The sequence below is a fragment of the Pteropus medius genome, unplaced genomic scaffold (genome assembly GCF_902729225.1).
Source record: "Pteropus medius unplaced genomic scaffold, Ma_sr-lr_union100, whole genome shotgun sequence".
NCBI classification, from domain to species: Eukaryota; Metazoa; Chordata; class Mammalia; order Chiroptera; family Pteropodidae; genus Pteropus; species Pteropus medius.
The window spans coordinates 7,451,323-7,467,113 of record NW_024347788.1 but is presented as its reverse complement, the minus strand read 5'-3'; the positions used below and the strand labels follow the sequence as shown (position 1 = coordinate 7,467,113).

The window sequence follows — 15,791 nt, the reverse complement described above, 5'->3', positions numbered from 1 at the left end:
CTGCGAAGCAGGCAGTGCCTGTGTAAATAAGATCGTAAATCACTTTGCTTGGTGGTTGAACTAAGGTCTGCCCCATTTCCCTTAAGAATGACCTAAAAGTCTTCTTGGATGTCTGTCTGGAGCCACGTTTAGGTTTATACACAAACAGGCATGCGACCCTTTACTGAGACACAGAGAAGACCTCTGAAAGTTATTTCACACTTCTGGTTTTGGCTGACTGACCCTCCTTCTAACTGATGAGTCATTTTAACTGAATAACCACCCACTGATCTTAGCCAGCGTTCCAGGAAGTGTCAAACGTCGTTGCCACAGTCCCTCAAAATAAAGTGGGCGGCATCAGTCACGAACGTGAGGACGTCTGCTCTGACCCTGCTGAGTGTCCTATCTAAGGAGAAGGTATATGTTGTCGGCATATATTATTTATTTCAAAAAATCAAACTACAAATCGAGTAATTACCTATACATTGACATGAAACAGTGCTCCCTTGTGACCGGATTCCACAAAAAGTGCAAACATTGAAAAGAATTCCAATAGAAACCCTTTGTAAATATATAACTCAATTATTCTAAGAAATCGAACAAATTACAGAAAGAGAAAAGACCTCTGGATGAGAGCAGAATATCTTTGCCAAGAATGCCTGTCTTCTTATTTACAGAAATACTTGACTGCAGACTTATGGTAAAAGGCAGGTTCTTATTGATTCTTCAATCACCTCTGTAAATTAAGTATGGAGTAAACTCTGTTACAACATATTGAAGAGAAAAAGTAAACGCATAAGCTAAATGAGTTGTCCACAATTAGCATGCTCCTTGTATGAGGAGTTCAACAAGTAAAGTGCTGTTTTATAGCAAGTTAAAAAAAGAAAGATTACTCCTTCACTGGACAACACTGAATTGAGTAGCTATGGTTAAGTCAGTCAACCTTCCCGCTGCTCAGCGTCCGCACATCCAGGCTATGAGAGGTGGAAAAGAGGCAGAGTTGAAACGTGGCAACCATATATTTTGGGGTGCCTGCTGAAGAATGAGGGGTCAGGGACGACGACGTGAAAGGTTTGCACTGAGCTACTTCAGATGACACGGAAGAGAGAAGAGATGAAGCAGGTGTGGCTGACATCGAGGTAACGGAGGAGCTGAGCCCTGGGCTTGAGGGGCTTCCTCGGTTACCCCGAGTTTGGGTCGATTCGAAAATTTTCACAATTAGAAAAAACAGACTCCAGGATTTGGGGACCCCAAGGGAAGTTCTTCGAGGAAATAAGAAGGCGAAGGACCCGGTGTCTGTGTCCTTATCCGCACATACACCCTATGCGACCTCTGGCCCTGAACTCGGCTCGCAGACCCGAGTCTCTGTCCTCGCACATCCCGCCCCGTATCAAACTCAGATTAGAAGAGGAACGTGGTGCCCTTGCTCAAGTGACCTAAACGGTCCAGAGAAGCTAATGAATCAAGTTCTGATCAGCGGTGGAGCTGGGATGGGACGGACCGAGCCCAAGACAGCTATGCGAATCTTCCGTCCCTAACTCCTAACAAGACAGCTATGCGAATCTTCCGTCCCTAACTCCTAACAAGACAGCTATGCGAATCTTCCGTCCCTAACTCCCTCCTAACAAGACAGCTATCTTGAGAATCTTCTAGTCCCTAACTCCTAACAAGACAGCTATGTAGAATCTTCCATCCCCTAACTCCCTAACAAGACAGCTGTCTGCAGATCTTCGTCCCCTAACTCTAACAAGACAGCTATGCGAATCTTCCGTCCCTAACTCCTAACAAGACAGCTATGCGAATCTTCCGTCCCTAACTCCTAACAAGACAGCTATGCGAATCTTCCGTCCCTAACTCCTGCGCTCAGTCACTAGCTTAAGAGCAGACGGTCAGGTCACTAACCCTGCTCCCTGACCTAATCACGACTTCAGGATGTCGTTGTTTTCCACGTTAACCTGATTAACGTACTATTAATCTGTAACGTACTGTTGGATTTTTTTTTTTATTGCCTTAGAAAATCAAGTGTAAAATCTAAATTCTAACACCGTTTCTATGACAAAAGGAAATACAGCCTTCGACGCTGTTAGCGCCAACAGTCACAACGCATGCACGGTATTTCCAAAGGGTCTCAACGCTCTAAAATGCAAAATTTTCCTTTATTCCAATTAAAAAATCTAAAATAGTCTAAATCACAATTTTATTGAACTTGTGATAGTAGATAAAATATTAATGATTAAATATTAATAAGGTTATTAAGTTTACTAACACTTAATAAAATAAAGACAGGTAAGGTGGCAGAATCCAATCCAGACACTTTTCAGATCAGGAACTGAATCCAACATTCTATAGTTCGTGGTCTTCGAATCTATCTAAAAATAGGTCAAAGAAAGCCATGTAACATCTTTCTGGGACTTTCTTGGATTAAAACTTTGCTTCGGAGTCATAACCCTGACCATCATATCCCAGAAGCCTCCGGTTCACCGAGCAACCAGGCAGGAAGACGGCATGGAGGCAGATAGCCAGCGGCCCCCCAGGTTGTGCCCGCCGCCCTGCTCCTCCTAGACAAGGGACATGGGAAAGGCCTCGGGGAGCCTCCCAAGAAAGGCTTTCGGGGTTACCTGTTGGGGTATTCCCTCATGTGTGTATCATAATAAGCTGCTGTTTCTTTGAAGGCTAATAAAGTTTGCATCCAAGTCAGTATCAAAAGTACTGGGGCCTCTTAACACAGTATTCCACGTCTCTGAGAATCTAAACTACGGGTGTTAACGTTTAGTTGGTTCTCACTATAGTAGTTACTGCTGCCGTAGCAGGGGGTTGTCTTACAGTTCTGACGGTCAGAAGTTAAAAATCGAGGTGTCTGGAGGGCTGCGTTCCTCCTGGAGGTTTTAGGGGAGAATCCACTTCCTCGCTCTTTCGGCTTCGAGGCGTGGCCTGTGTTTCTGGGCTCAGAGCCCTCCCCGCATCCGCCAACCTCTGCTTCCACCATCCTCTTCCCTGACTCCAGTCCCTCCTGCCCTCTCCAGTAAGGTCCCTGTGATCACGCTGGACCCGCCCCAAGTCTCCAGGATAAGCTCATCTCAAGCAATGTAAAAGCAAAGCTAACAAAGTTTCCTTTGGCATGTAAATGACATTCGCAGGTTAAAGGGATTAGGTAGGACACGAACATCTTCGGGGTTCATTATTCGGCCTGCCACACCCAGAAAATAAACATAATATATACTTATAACTTTTGATAAAATGCTGAAGTAATAAATCAATGACATCTGTAATCTGTTTTCTTATCATAGTCATAATTTCGATTAATACACAAACGACTGGATGCAAATGATTTTTCTTCAAAGGAACTAATAATTAAGTTCACTAAAAACAGGACACTTGGGGGGCTCTAACGCTCATAAACAGGACGACTACCCCTGCCATCTTCCATTTCCAAAGCGTTTCGCTGTCAGTGGTCACACGTACCGTCGCATTTAGTCTTCCACACAGCTGGCCTGCATGACAGGTAAAAAGAAATTTAACCCGTTTAAAATTGCAAATTCGGTCAGTAGGCGAGCCAGAGGGTGCCGTCAGGCTTCTAGCTTCGAGTCACAACCTCTTTTCCCTATTGTAACGGATGAGCAAGGCCAGTGTCTCAGCTGCCGTTTTGTGGGCCGAGGAACCGGCCCGAAGTACCACATCCACTGTGCTGTAACTGCATATATGTATGTCGCCCTAAGAAATGAACTGGCATCAAAATAATCATGTTAACAGAAAAGAATGAAGACATAGAAAGCATCAGATTAGCAATAACAAAATATTTCCTGCAAAATGTTTCAAAACAATTACGCTATAACTTCATTGAGCTATAGAATAATAGCTATAATTTTATCTTATTACTAAAAACAATACTCGGTTCATGAAAATGGATTAAAAAAAAAAAATCTAAAAACCATGATTGGTACTCTTAAGACCAGACCAAAATCAGTTAATATCTAAACTGACAATATAAAGCAGGCATATTTCACAAATACCAAAGGTATTTCAAAACTGAAAGGCAGGCCGCTCAAATCGGCCACTTAATTTTATATAACTTGCTTGATGTTCGCAAACCGACATCATCCTAGAAAACAGGCAGAGAAAGATGCATATGCTTTTTCTCCCCCCAAAAATTCAGGGCTACTGCACACTTACATCTCCATCCTATACATCGTTGTGCCTTCTTTAAAGATAAGCCAGAAAGGAGATATGAAGGTGCTGGTAAAACTAATGATGATGATGGTGGCGATGATTTAATTTACTAACACAGACAGGTCTCTGCAAACCAGGCATTTTAGATAAATATTGACGAGATATAAAATCATATATAACACTGTATCTGAAGTACTACAAAAACGGGGTTTTCTTTTTAGTATTATTATCATAACAAGGATCACAGTAATTTCAGAAGTTATTTATGGAGGCTGCCACAGGCATTTCCACTGTAAATTAGCAGTGAGTATTATTAGTTAATTGGTACATTAAAAGTTGTACCTTTCATTTAGTAGTTGCAGACTGTACCAGCGATGGGAACAATGCATTAGCCTCGTTCCCCTGGCACAAGCTCTTTGGGTTTGTAACCGTAAATGGCTTTCGACAGGGCACGTATGTAATGGGAAATTTCAAAACAAAATAATTATCTTGTTTGTCCCGGTCACCACAAAACTAAAACATCTCTAAAACCGAATTTTTCCATTACACCGTAATCATACTTAAGGAAGAGAGAAGATATTTGACCATCCGAAACTTTAAAAGAGCCACGAAAATGTACTAAAAAAGTACTCGCAGCCATTTCAATGGTTCTTTACAGCATCTCTCTCCATCGCCTGCAGACGTCACCAGGATATATCACCACCACCTCCGATTCACAGCATCTTCATTCCGTGCCCCCCAAACATGCTTTTCTCCTCATCTCTACTCTTAGTCGAGGGCATGGTTTACACACCAGCCTTCTCAATTTCAACAGCTCCGCCAGGGTCCGCCTCTCCCCCTCCTCCCTTCGGTCACTGCCCTCTCATCTTTCCCCCAAGGCCACTCACCCTCCTCCTGTCCTTCCCTCCCCCACAGAAGGCCTAGCGGGCGCCCTCGTTGTGGTTTCCTCGGACATCACAGGACTGTCCGACCTGGGCTGCCTGCCAAATCGGCCACTCTTGTCAAAGGTGTCTGCTAGGAAGCTGCCAAAAAGAGCTCCTAGGTAGCATTTTAAAATTTTCTGAATAGGTAATACACATTTGCGACACAAAATCCAAAATGTACCTAGAATGAAAAGTGTATCTCCCCGCTAAGCCCACCTCCAGCTACAGAGTTCCCTTCCTGAGGCACACAAATATTGTCAGCTTCTGCATCTCTCTCCAGAGATCTGTGTATCTCCCTGCATATACAGTGAATACGGAGTCTTCTGACGTTTAAACACACGCGTTCGCACACACTCAAACACACACAGAGCAACATTTTACCCATGTACACTCTTCCACATGTGGCTTTCCCACGGAATGAAATCTGGAGTGCACTGCATGTTGTTACATGCAGAGCGGATCCCTCCTTTTTCATGGCTGCATAGCATTCCACTGTGTGCCATATTTCATAATTCATATGTCAACCAGACCTCTAACCTTTACATTTGGGTTGTTCCTAATCTTTTGCTATTACAATGTGCAATAAATATCCTTATACACATGTCTTTACACGCATAAACTGTACATTTCACCAGCCTTGCTAATTCTGGATGATGTGGGCAGCAAAGTCACTGATGAATCTAAAGGCGTGAAAGAACATTCTTTACACTCTATCCTGTGAAGGGAGCACCTTTATCACGTGGTATTTTCAACGGCCATGTCGGTTTTTGCTGGTGCGCACACTTCTATCTACACTGAAAAGACGTACCGTCTGAAACAGGCTCACGTGAACACGTTCCCTGCACACACACACACGAAGCCACCGCGTTATTACAAAGCGAGATGGTTTAGCTGCTTTATGCTGACAGCTTTTCTCGCGCCGTGAGCCTAACAAATAGGGAAGCTCTGATAATACTGTTGAGCAACTATGAAAAATTAACTACTGCCAGGACCCTTTACTGATGGAATTCTGAAAAAGAAAATGGCCAAAGTCTGTGCAGAAATAAGACCACGGTGTCCAAATACTCAACCCGATGCTCTTATAAACATGAGATAACTTAAAACGTACATACATACACACGACACATAGAATACTGTCCCTCTCCCGGCCACATACCAGCGGCAGGCCTGTGTGACCTCTGGTCCCAAGCCCAGTCGTTTCCACTGTCAGATGTTCATACTGAACAGTGTTGTCCTAAACTACTACAAAGCATTAGTGAAGTATGTAAAAGCAACTCATTTGCAGAGACAAGAAATCCCACCAGCTGAGCCAGACACACTGTGTCCCTAGGCCACACCTGGTGTCTGGATTAATGGAAGGTGTCAGTCCCCACTGCTGGAGGGGGCCTGATGAAGTTCTGATGTCAGGGGCCACTCAGCGTGTAGCCACACCTTCTGCTCTAAGATGGCAGCACTGTGGAACAGTTTCTTGCCACGAATCCGTTTTTCTGAGATTTAAAGACCATCTTCTGCTCCGAGTCCTTGAGTTCCATACCAGTAGGCACAGCTTACTAGAAGTTTCTGAAGGTATCCCAAGAGATCTGTGCGATCCTTCACAAATCCTGGTCAGCTAGCACAGTTCATGCGCCAGGACTGTCCAAAAGTCTTCGGATCGGCTACCTGCAGGTCTCATCCTGTGACAAGGGAGGGGAGGGGAGGAGGAGGGACAGGCACCTCGACTAGAGAGCACTCCACCTACCTGTTGTCAACAAAAAGATCTTGCTTCTGACTTCACTTATCTGTCGCTGACTAGATTGTAACCTGTCTCCTGTTAAGTGCACATCTACCTTTGCCTTCGTGCATTCCGGTTTGGTCTTGGCAAAGCCTGAACTGACTCCAGAGACCACAGAAATCTTTAAGGCAGAAACCACTGAATTGAAAATCTCTTTTGTGAACCCCTTTCTGCCAGGATCACACATATCTCTGGGATTCTCTGGGAGTCTGAGCACCATGGCTCCCAACTTCTTACAGGGCACCAAAGAGTCTGGCTTCCTGAGGGGTCGGGAACATCGAACTTAGGAAAAAAGACTCTGCCATGCTAGCCAGCGCAGAGCTCTTCGGGGTTCTGTCATCCCGATCAAACGGCCACAGGCTTTCATGTTTCAGGGGTCTGGACATTTATGGTGTGTTTTTAAAAACATTTTCATTGCCAGAAGTTTATTTTCCCATATTGGTCCCTACTGCAGGTACCTCCATGAGATGGGATGTCATCTTTCACAGGATTTGAGGTTTCCCTGTTTCCCAAATGGGTATCAGAAGTCAGAGCTAACCTAAGTGAGTGGGACCGAAGAGCCTTCGAGAAGCCCTTCAGCCATGCAAAGACCACAACGGCGTCCAGGTAAATCCCACAGCCCTTCTTCAAAGGGCATCGGCGGGGTGGTCAGGCTGGCGAAGGGTGGGCGAGCCTTCCGCGGCGGTCGGCACAGCGTAGAAGCTGCTGTGTACCTGGGTGGCTGGTGGAACCGGGGCTGCGAGGTCAGACGTGACCAACCCTTGCCAGTTTTCACGCAGAATCTCTCAGGAGAGAAGATAGGATCTAGAAGTTCAACTGCCCGTAGCTACAACTGCTGTCTCCAGGGCCACAGTCACAGTGACAGCGTCAGCTCAGGACCATCGAGACGTCCTGTGCAAGGCCTAGCACGTGGAAATGTGAATAAAATGCACATTTATAACTAGTCCCCAAAACAGCTGTGCAGCCTGTGGCCATCCACTGGGAGCTACAGCACAGAAGGGACACGCAAAGGTCACTCCACCATCCGCAAGGTTAAAACGGGCCAGACTGGCCACCGCATGGCAGTTTTCCACCGGCCAGCCGCACGGTGCCCGAGGCTAACGTCCTCCTCGGGTGCTGGCGTCTATACTCGGGGGTAGGCAGTTCCACACAGTGGCCACGTTCTGGCCTCAGAGATGCCAGCATGGGGCACGTCTGTGGCGAAGGGCAGACAAAGCCGTCCCCGAGGGGCCAGTCTGTGGAATCACGAGTGGTGTGCGCCTCAAGCTCTCAGAGGCCGTGTGCCCCTCTCTCTCCGACAGCCTGTGACGGACCCCTGTGACGGACCCCTGTGACGGCATGGTCTCCGGCCCCCACTGCGAGGCAGTTCCTTATTCTCTTTATCCCAAGGATCCTACCCCAGGGCCACACACTTTAAAGACAGGGGCCTGTCCGGGGAGGCTTTAAAACTTTTTAAAACTTTGGTACTCAGTGGCCAATTCTTTGTATTCACCGCTGCATATCCAGAATCTAGCATGATCTCCGATACATGCAGCAAGCTCTCAGTAAATATCTGCTAACTGAATGAATGAATGAATGAATGAATGAATATCTGAGGGCAGTTCCAGAGGTGGACGATGGGCTAGGGAGCAGGCTGCTGTGCAAGAGCCTGCGGGATATAAAAAGTTCTAGCGGCGGCAGGTTGAAGGTCACTGACCACGTTCTCTCTGAGCCCTGGGTCTTCGGCGGACAGGGACAGGTGAGGGGAAGTGGTCGTGCCAAGCACTGTGACTCGCCGTGGCACCCGGCCTGGAGCACCAGAGACACAGTTCTCCCGAACTACCGATAGTGTCGACTCACACCACGACAGGCTCTTAGATGAGCTGGTCTCTGAGCTGGGACTCCCATGAGCTGACTGTGCAACAAGCCCGGGTTCCCAGAGCTCTGGCATCGCCACAATACGCAAGGACATGCTCACTGGTTCCTGACTACTTTAGAAAGCCTCCTGAAAGATGTACGGACGGCTACTGGTGAAGGTGGAGACAAGGAAAGGCACAATTCTTCTACCCATAACAAGATTTCAGTCTAGCTACAAAAGGACCAACGGTTTCTTACCTCCTAGGACTCTGGTCTGAGGAAGCTCATAATATAGCTATAAGGGATATTTCTCTGGGTTATATTCTTGGAAAAGATGCCACTTTGCTTAATGAAAAGAAAAATACAATACACCCACAGAAACAATGATATCTCGTTTCTAAAAGCATGGAGTCTAAGTTATAGAAAAAGGAATACAAATTTCAAACTTATTATAAATTATGAGCTTTCATAGTATAAAGTCATCTAAACCTTACACGTCAATTTTAAAAGGTGAAACAGCCACTCGAATTGCATTAATACCATTTTAGAGTGGTATAAAATATTTTAAACAACTTGGATGTAAAATACATGAATTTTGCCACTATCAGGCATCTAATAATTCCGTTGAACCACTGCAATGATTAATGTTAGGCATGAATCATGTCTGTAAGAATTACTTCTGGTATACAAACAGTCTGGGTCATTATATAAAGATTTCAAGATGGATACAAATATTTATAGGTATATTATAATCCAGCATTACTGGAGGAAAATTAGAAAACTGTTTTCTAAGCTAAAACCTGAAATTACATTTCATTTACTGTCATTCCTCTCTGCCCGGCCCTGAGTTAGCCTTTGGGATTCAGTGGTGAAGGACACAATTTTCGTAACTGCAAGGAAATTGGGTCCCCACCATCTTCCCCCAGCCCCTTCCACATACACAAGCCAAGCAAAGATCTGTCCCAGAGCATTCCTGAAGGATGGTCACTTAGCTCTTGCTGTGTGCTGTCATGAGACTGTGTTTAAAGTGTCCGGCACAGTGCCCACTCCTCCCTGCCTGTCCCCACCGAACCCCAAGGGCTTGACAGTCAGGAATTTTGTACCAGCTCCGCATAGCTACTGGCCGTCCAACCTCGCGAAGCTCATGTCAACACTCTGAACCCAAGTCTGCTCCGAGAACTCTGGTTGGGAGGCGCCTTTGGTTCACAGGGAATGAGATCACTGGGCAGTTCTGACAATGGGCAGGGCCACTACCTCACAAGGGGCCTGTTCCATCAGGTGGAACTCTCAAGTCAGAAAATTTTCCTCTATGTACAGCTGAAATTGTCCCTCCGTGAACTCAATCACAGGTCTTTGTCCTGCACGCGGCAGTAACACAAAACCTGTCTACCGTCTCTTTTACGCGATAATCCCTCAAATATGAAAGACATTTCACGTTTTCCCCACATCTCTAAAATAACAAGTGCCTTTTAATGTCAATCCATCCTGCGATCCCGGGACCTTTGAATAAGATTGCTAACCTGCCTCGGGGAGCTCGTTAGCCAACATTTCCATTTCAAATGCAGTGCCCGAAATATAACGTAATAACATTCGAGTTTGTGGTGTGACCCGCCATTATGAAACTAGCCTCTGGTGACACAACGTAAGACTCTATGGTTGACTTGGAGTAGAAAAGACGACTGACTGAACGTGTCAAAACCAAACAGAAATACTCTGTGAACCACACTCATTTAAAACTCCACAACAGGGAGGCAGGGCCGCACAGCGGAGTACCACCAAGGCCAGAAGACCCGGATGGGTTCAGATTCCAGCCATTTCCATGGATTAGACGTTAGCCTCCATGCTTCAGACTCCTATAAATGGAGAGCGTGATGGTTCCTACCTTATAGGACTGATACAAAGAACTGAATGAGTTACAAGATGTAAAGCATTTAGAAGAGGCACACCGTAGTTACAACAAATTATTACCAAATAGAGTAGGCAGCTTGTTTAAGTGATTATTTACTTAGGTGATTATCTAAACACCTCCTGCCTGCTGTGCATGCACAAATGATATGAAAACAATAACTTTTAGTTACTTCTTTTGTAACTAATATTGAGACACTAATAGATAAAAGTAAATTGACACTCTCTGAGATTCAAAGGATGTGAGATCTCTCTTGAGAGACGGACCGAACTGTAGTAATATAGAGGAAGCGAAGGAGTAAACACAATAAACAGGAAGTAAACACTAGAACACAGCCTGCTGATTTCAATTGTACTACGAATGCATAATTTTCAGCATTTCATTTGCTGTTAAGAGTATGTTCTCTTTGTTTATTGGCTTGATTTTATGCATACTTTTTAAACCTCATCGGAAAAATCATAATCTAATGCTAATCAACTTTCTGTCGTGTCTGCTGTGACAAGTGACCCTTACACTAAATGACTCTGCTCCAGTGCTCACTGAGTTCTAAAAATAAATGCTACCACGTGGTATCTGTTTCACACAGCTGAGCGAGCCAGCACGGATGTGCAGTGACCATGAGGTTTCACACACACTTGTAGAGAGCTCACTAGAAATGTTGAGTGGCTAAATAAACCAAATAAATTACCTGTGCATTTCTTTCTAGTTAAAAAAAAAAAAGTGCTACTTTCTTTACAAACTTCCATGAGAAGTTTTAAAAACGTCAATACAATAATTTCTTTAAAATGATGAGTCATTTGTTTAAGATTTAGCCTTTCATTAAACAGTAAAGAAAACAGTCATTTGAACAGCAGGCTTTGAAACCCTAACATATATCGTGTGATTGTGATGACTTTCAAATCATTAAAAAGCTCTTCTTTAGCAAATAACTTCTCCTCACAAAGAGTGGTTGCAATTCATTCATTACAGAATGGTTGCCTTCCCCATGACACTTACTAAAGTGAGTCGAAAGTGAGAATAAATCTTCACTACACCTCTGAGAGACGAGCAGGATGAAATATTTTCTCAAGATAAAGTTCATCTACGTTCTCCTCCAAAATTCCCGAACTTTTAGGAATTTGTAACATACTGTCAACAGAATACTGCATGACACAGAAGTGCCCTGGGTCAAACATCAGGTCTGGGACGCTTCCCAGGAAGGCACCAGTGTGACCAAGGGGAAATCAATTCTGCAGTTTAATCTAAGAAGAACATGTCACATATAGCAAAAAGATGTGGTACAGATGAAAATGTTAAAGTGAGAATAATACTCAAAACACCATGCAGATATCAGCAAACTTAAAAAAAAAAACTAACAGTCAAAAAATGAACAAAAAGATTAAGAATATACTACAAATTTTGCAATCATGGAAAATGCCACAGCAGAAATTAAACTACAAGTAAATTAATGATGAACGTTAACCTAAAGGTTTATAACATGCCAAATGGCAGTCCGGGATTGTCCATTACTCCCCATCACATCACATCGCTGTCACCTAATATCACAGAACATGCTTTGAGGGCCAGGTTTTGTTGTCACAGTTGTTGTCTATTACAGAAGACACTTGCAAAACCCTAAACTCAAACCTTGGTCAAAATACCCCAATCTAAGATAATTAAAAAGTATATATGCATGTATGAGTGTGAATATATATTTAATGGATCATATCGATTTATTTCAGCTTCCCGAGACCTGGAAGAGAGGAACCCAGCTGTGCTGTGTGACCAGTAGAAACGGTGTGATAATAGACAGGCAGTGTTTTAAGCCATAAAGTTTGTGGTAATTATGAAGCAATAGAAAACTAAGACACTACCATGAACACGAGACTTGCTAACTCCAGGGACGGGAGCCCAGGCTGGCTCTTGGCATATCGGCAAACCCTTTGACGTCCCCTCCCCTGGAAGCTCCGCTGGCCTCAGTGACCCACTCATGACCTCCAGCAGAGCGCTGCTGAGCAACGTGCCAGGGCTGGTCAGTTGCCTTTGGCTTTCTAGAACTCTCAACCGAGAATCCACTTTACTAGAGAGCTTGGCGTCGGGTTTTCAGAAGCTCTGCTTTTCCACTTCCTGTTTACTAATTATAGGTTTTCTATTTACTATTGTCCCTTGTGAATCTACCATCCTTAGGGACTTCCAGGAGAGGAGGAGTGGCTGCAGCGAAACAGAATTTGACCATTCCTAGACTCCCCAGCCATCACACCATCATACGACGCTATTAACCTTGGACATGAACTAGCCGAAATGACAATGACAGCCTCGACAACAGCCACCACAAACCAGGGAGGTCAGATGTTTTAGTATTTGAAGACAGGATTGTCAATTACTGGTTAAACACATTTCTCGTGTCCCCTTCTATACTCTGGAAAGTCCTACCAATCGGATTTGCTGTAAAACTCGAACCAACAATCGGCCTAACACTTTAGTCTCTACATTTCTAGCCCAACAAATTTCAGAAATGTTTGGTTAATTGAAGAAATTTCTTGAAAATCTGTCAATAAAAACTCTTCTCGTGCCTAACATAAACTTTCACCTCATTAATTAAACCAGCAAATACTTATTATGGAGAAGGTAACAGGAGGTTGAAAGATGGGACACAGGCCCTATGCTCAAGGAGGCTATAACAGACATCAGTACTTAAATACATATTAGGCAGAATATAAGTAACTTCTGTAAGAAAGGCTCGAGGAGAGACGGCAGGCAGGAGGAAGTCCAAGAGAGAGCTGTACAAAGGATTTGAATAACCTCTCCCGACCACCTCTCCAGAGCTTCTCAGTCCCCGTACCTTTATCTGTCTGATACTCTACACCTTGTCTTCACCCGAAATTATTCCATCCTTCAAACCGTCAACGTTAGAACTCTCTTCAGACTGGACTCCAGATCCCTGTTGCGGGGAAAACCCTTGTCATCCCTCCCGCATGAGCCTCCACCGGGAGAGAGGACTACTGGTCACTCCCCAGGGAGATCAGTGGTTAATCTGATTGGTCGCCCTACCCCACCTTCATCTGGGAGGAAAGAAAAAGCAACATTTGGCCTGACGCCTCCAACAGTTGATCAGAAGCTCTGTATTTCGTGGGTTTTGGATCCTACTGAACCATTACTAAGCTGTCGCTCACCACTTATGTTTCATTCTGAAAACCTGAGAATTAAGAGCGAGAAGACGGATGAGTTATTGATACCCCAAATAGCCAACAATCCCTTTATCTTTCTGTCCAACATTCCCCATGAACCCTGAACCCTGGATCAATCTAGTTGTTGTTCTCTGTCCCCATCTTAAAGAAAATGCTATAGGCCTAAGAATTAAGACTATGACTAAACTTGATCTCCAGTCTCTGGGAGATGCTACACTCTTCACTACCTAGTAAATCTTCTGCAGGCCCCTATTGAGTTTCAATTCCAATTTTGTATAGAAGCTACTCCAGACTCTCCTAAACGCTTACTCATAGCAGAAGGCCTTGTCTCCGATTTCACTGAAAAAATAGTAGTATTTGGGTTTGAAGGCTATGAACTTCCTGCCCACACCTGCTTCTGGAAACTCTGTCTCCTGTTCGATGCCGACCCCTGACCCTGGGTTCTGGCTCTCCGCCCTTCAGCGTACTCGGCAATCACGCTCCGTCAGTCAGTCACTCCCTCTCTCTCCTGAAGCTTCGACTTTTGATTCTAACAATTCTTTCCTCTCTCCACACAGACACGCTCAAAACCCATTTCGAAAACGAAGCAGAAGCAACGATAAAACTATGACTCTCTCAACAAACCCGAACACTCTTCTAGCTACACTTCTAAGGGCCAAGCTTTTAGGAGAAGTGACCTCCGCTGGCCCCCTCTGCCTTTCCGCACTGCATCTCAGTGGAGCCAGACGCATGCCAGCCCTTCACCGGTGTGATCGAACGGCCTCCGAGTGAACTACTGCCACAAATGCTTTTCATGTCTTCTTCGTCTTGACTTATCGACAGCATGTGACGTTTAACAACTTCCGTCCTGAAACCCTTCCACTGGCTTTTGTAACAGCCGTGCCTCCTGATGCTCCTTCTATACTTCAGAATGCTCTGTCTTTATTGGTCAAACCTTAAATTTTAACATTTTCCCAGGATTCTATTCTTGGCTTTCCTCTTCTCAAACTGAACTCTCCCTGGGGAGGGGGAGGGGAAGGAGGACAAGGAAGAATATTTACACCATGAATTATCATCCCACATGCCCATGAATCAATAAGACTAAATCTGAACTCATTTGCTTCCTCCCCCACCCCAGCTCGCCTCTATCGTGGCAATGCTCTGTATTTGTTTGTCCGTCTGTTTTCAACTGCCCTGTAGGGACAGATACAACACACTGCTGTCCGGAGTGGTGGCCTCCTAGAGCAGGGGCTGGGAGCGTGGATGGGGGCAACTACATAGCAAGAACAATACATCTTAGGGGACCGAAGGAATACATGGTTATAGAAACAACCCCAGATGAACTTCACTGAACTATACTGTGCATATCTTTATTTATGATGTTTATCTATCCATCCATCCATCCATCCACCCATCCATCCGTCCATCCATCCATCTCTGAATCTCTCTTGTGCTTAGCACAAGCACCTGGTACATGGTACTCAACCCACAGGGTATTCAACTCATATTTTTTTAATCAAAGAAGTAGAAGAAGTATGAGATATCTGAGATAAGCTTTGAAGAACTGGTAGAATTTCAACAGCTACAGATGGAGGAGGAATCGTTTAAGGCAGAGGAAATGGGAAAAGCCCAGGCACGGACAAAAATACTCGACTGACAGGGTATGTAAAGGCAAATAATGATCAGTAACACCAGAACGCTGATGTGTGGTTTTATAAGACTTTAAGACTGAGCTGCAGATGCGATCTGACAAGCAATGGCGAGCCAGGGACGTATTTTAAGCAATGGCATTTGCAGTTGGAAAAGAATTAACTGGAACCGAGGACACTTCTTAAACAGCTACCAAAAGAATTACCTAAGTGAGAAGAAATGAAGGCCCGAACTACAGCAACTAGAGTAAAAGTAGAAGAGAAGGAGAAAATATTACTTTTGAGATTGAAGATAAAAACCGAGCTTTTCGAATATTCGAGAAGTCAGTCGAAGGGAGTCAGTTGAAGTCATAAATTTAAAGGAAGTGAAAAATTCAAACCACTAAAATTAAAAGGCCTAAAAAGGAACAATAA

General features: G+C 44.5%; 1 protein-coding gene across 1 annotated transcript in view; it reads right to left on the bottom strand.

Annotated features, from left to right (window-relative positions):
* The window catches only part of DGKH (diacylglycerol kinase eta), a 163,123-nt gene that overhangs the window by 82,743 nt on the left and 64,589 nt on the right, over window positions 1-15,791 (bottom strand).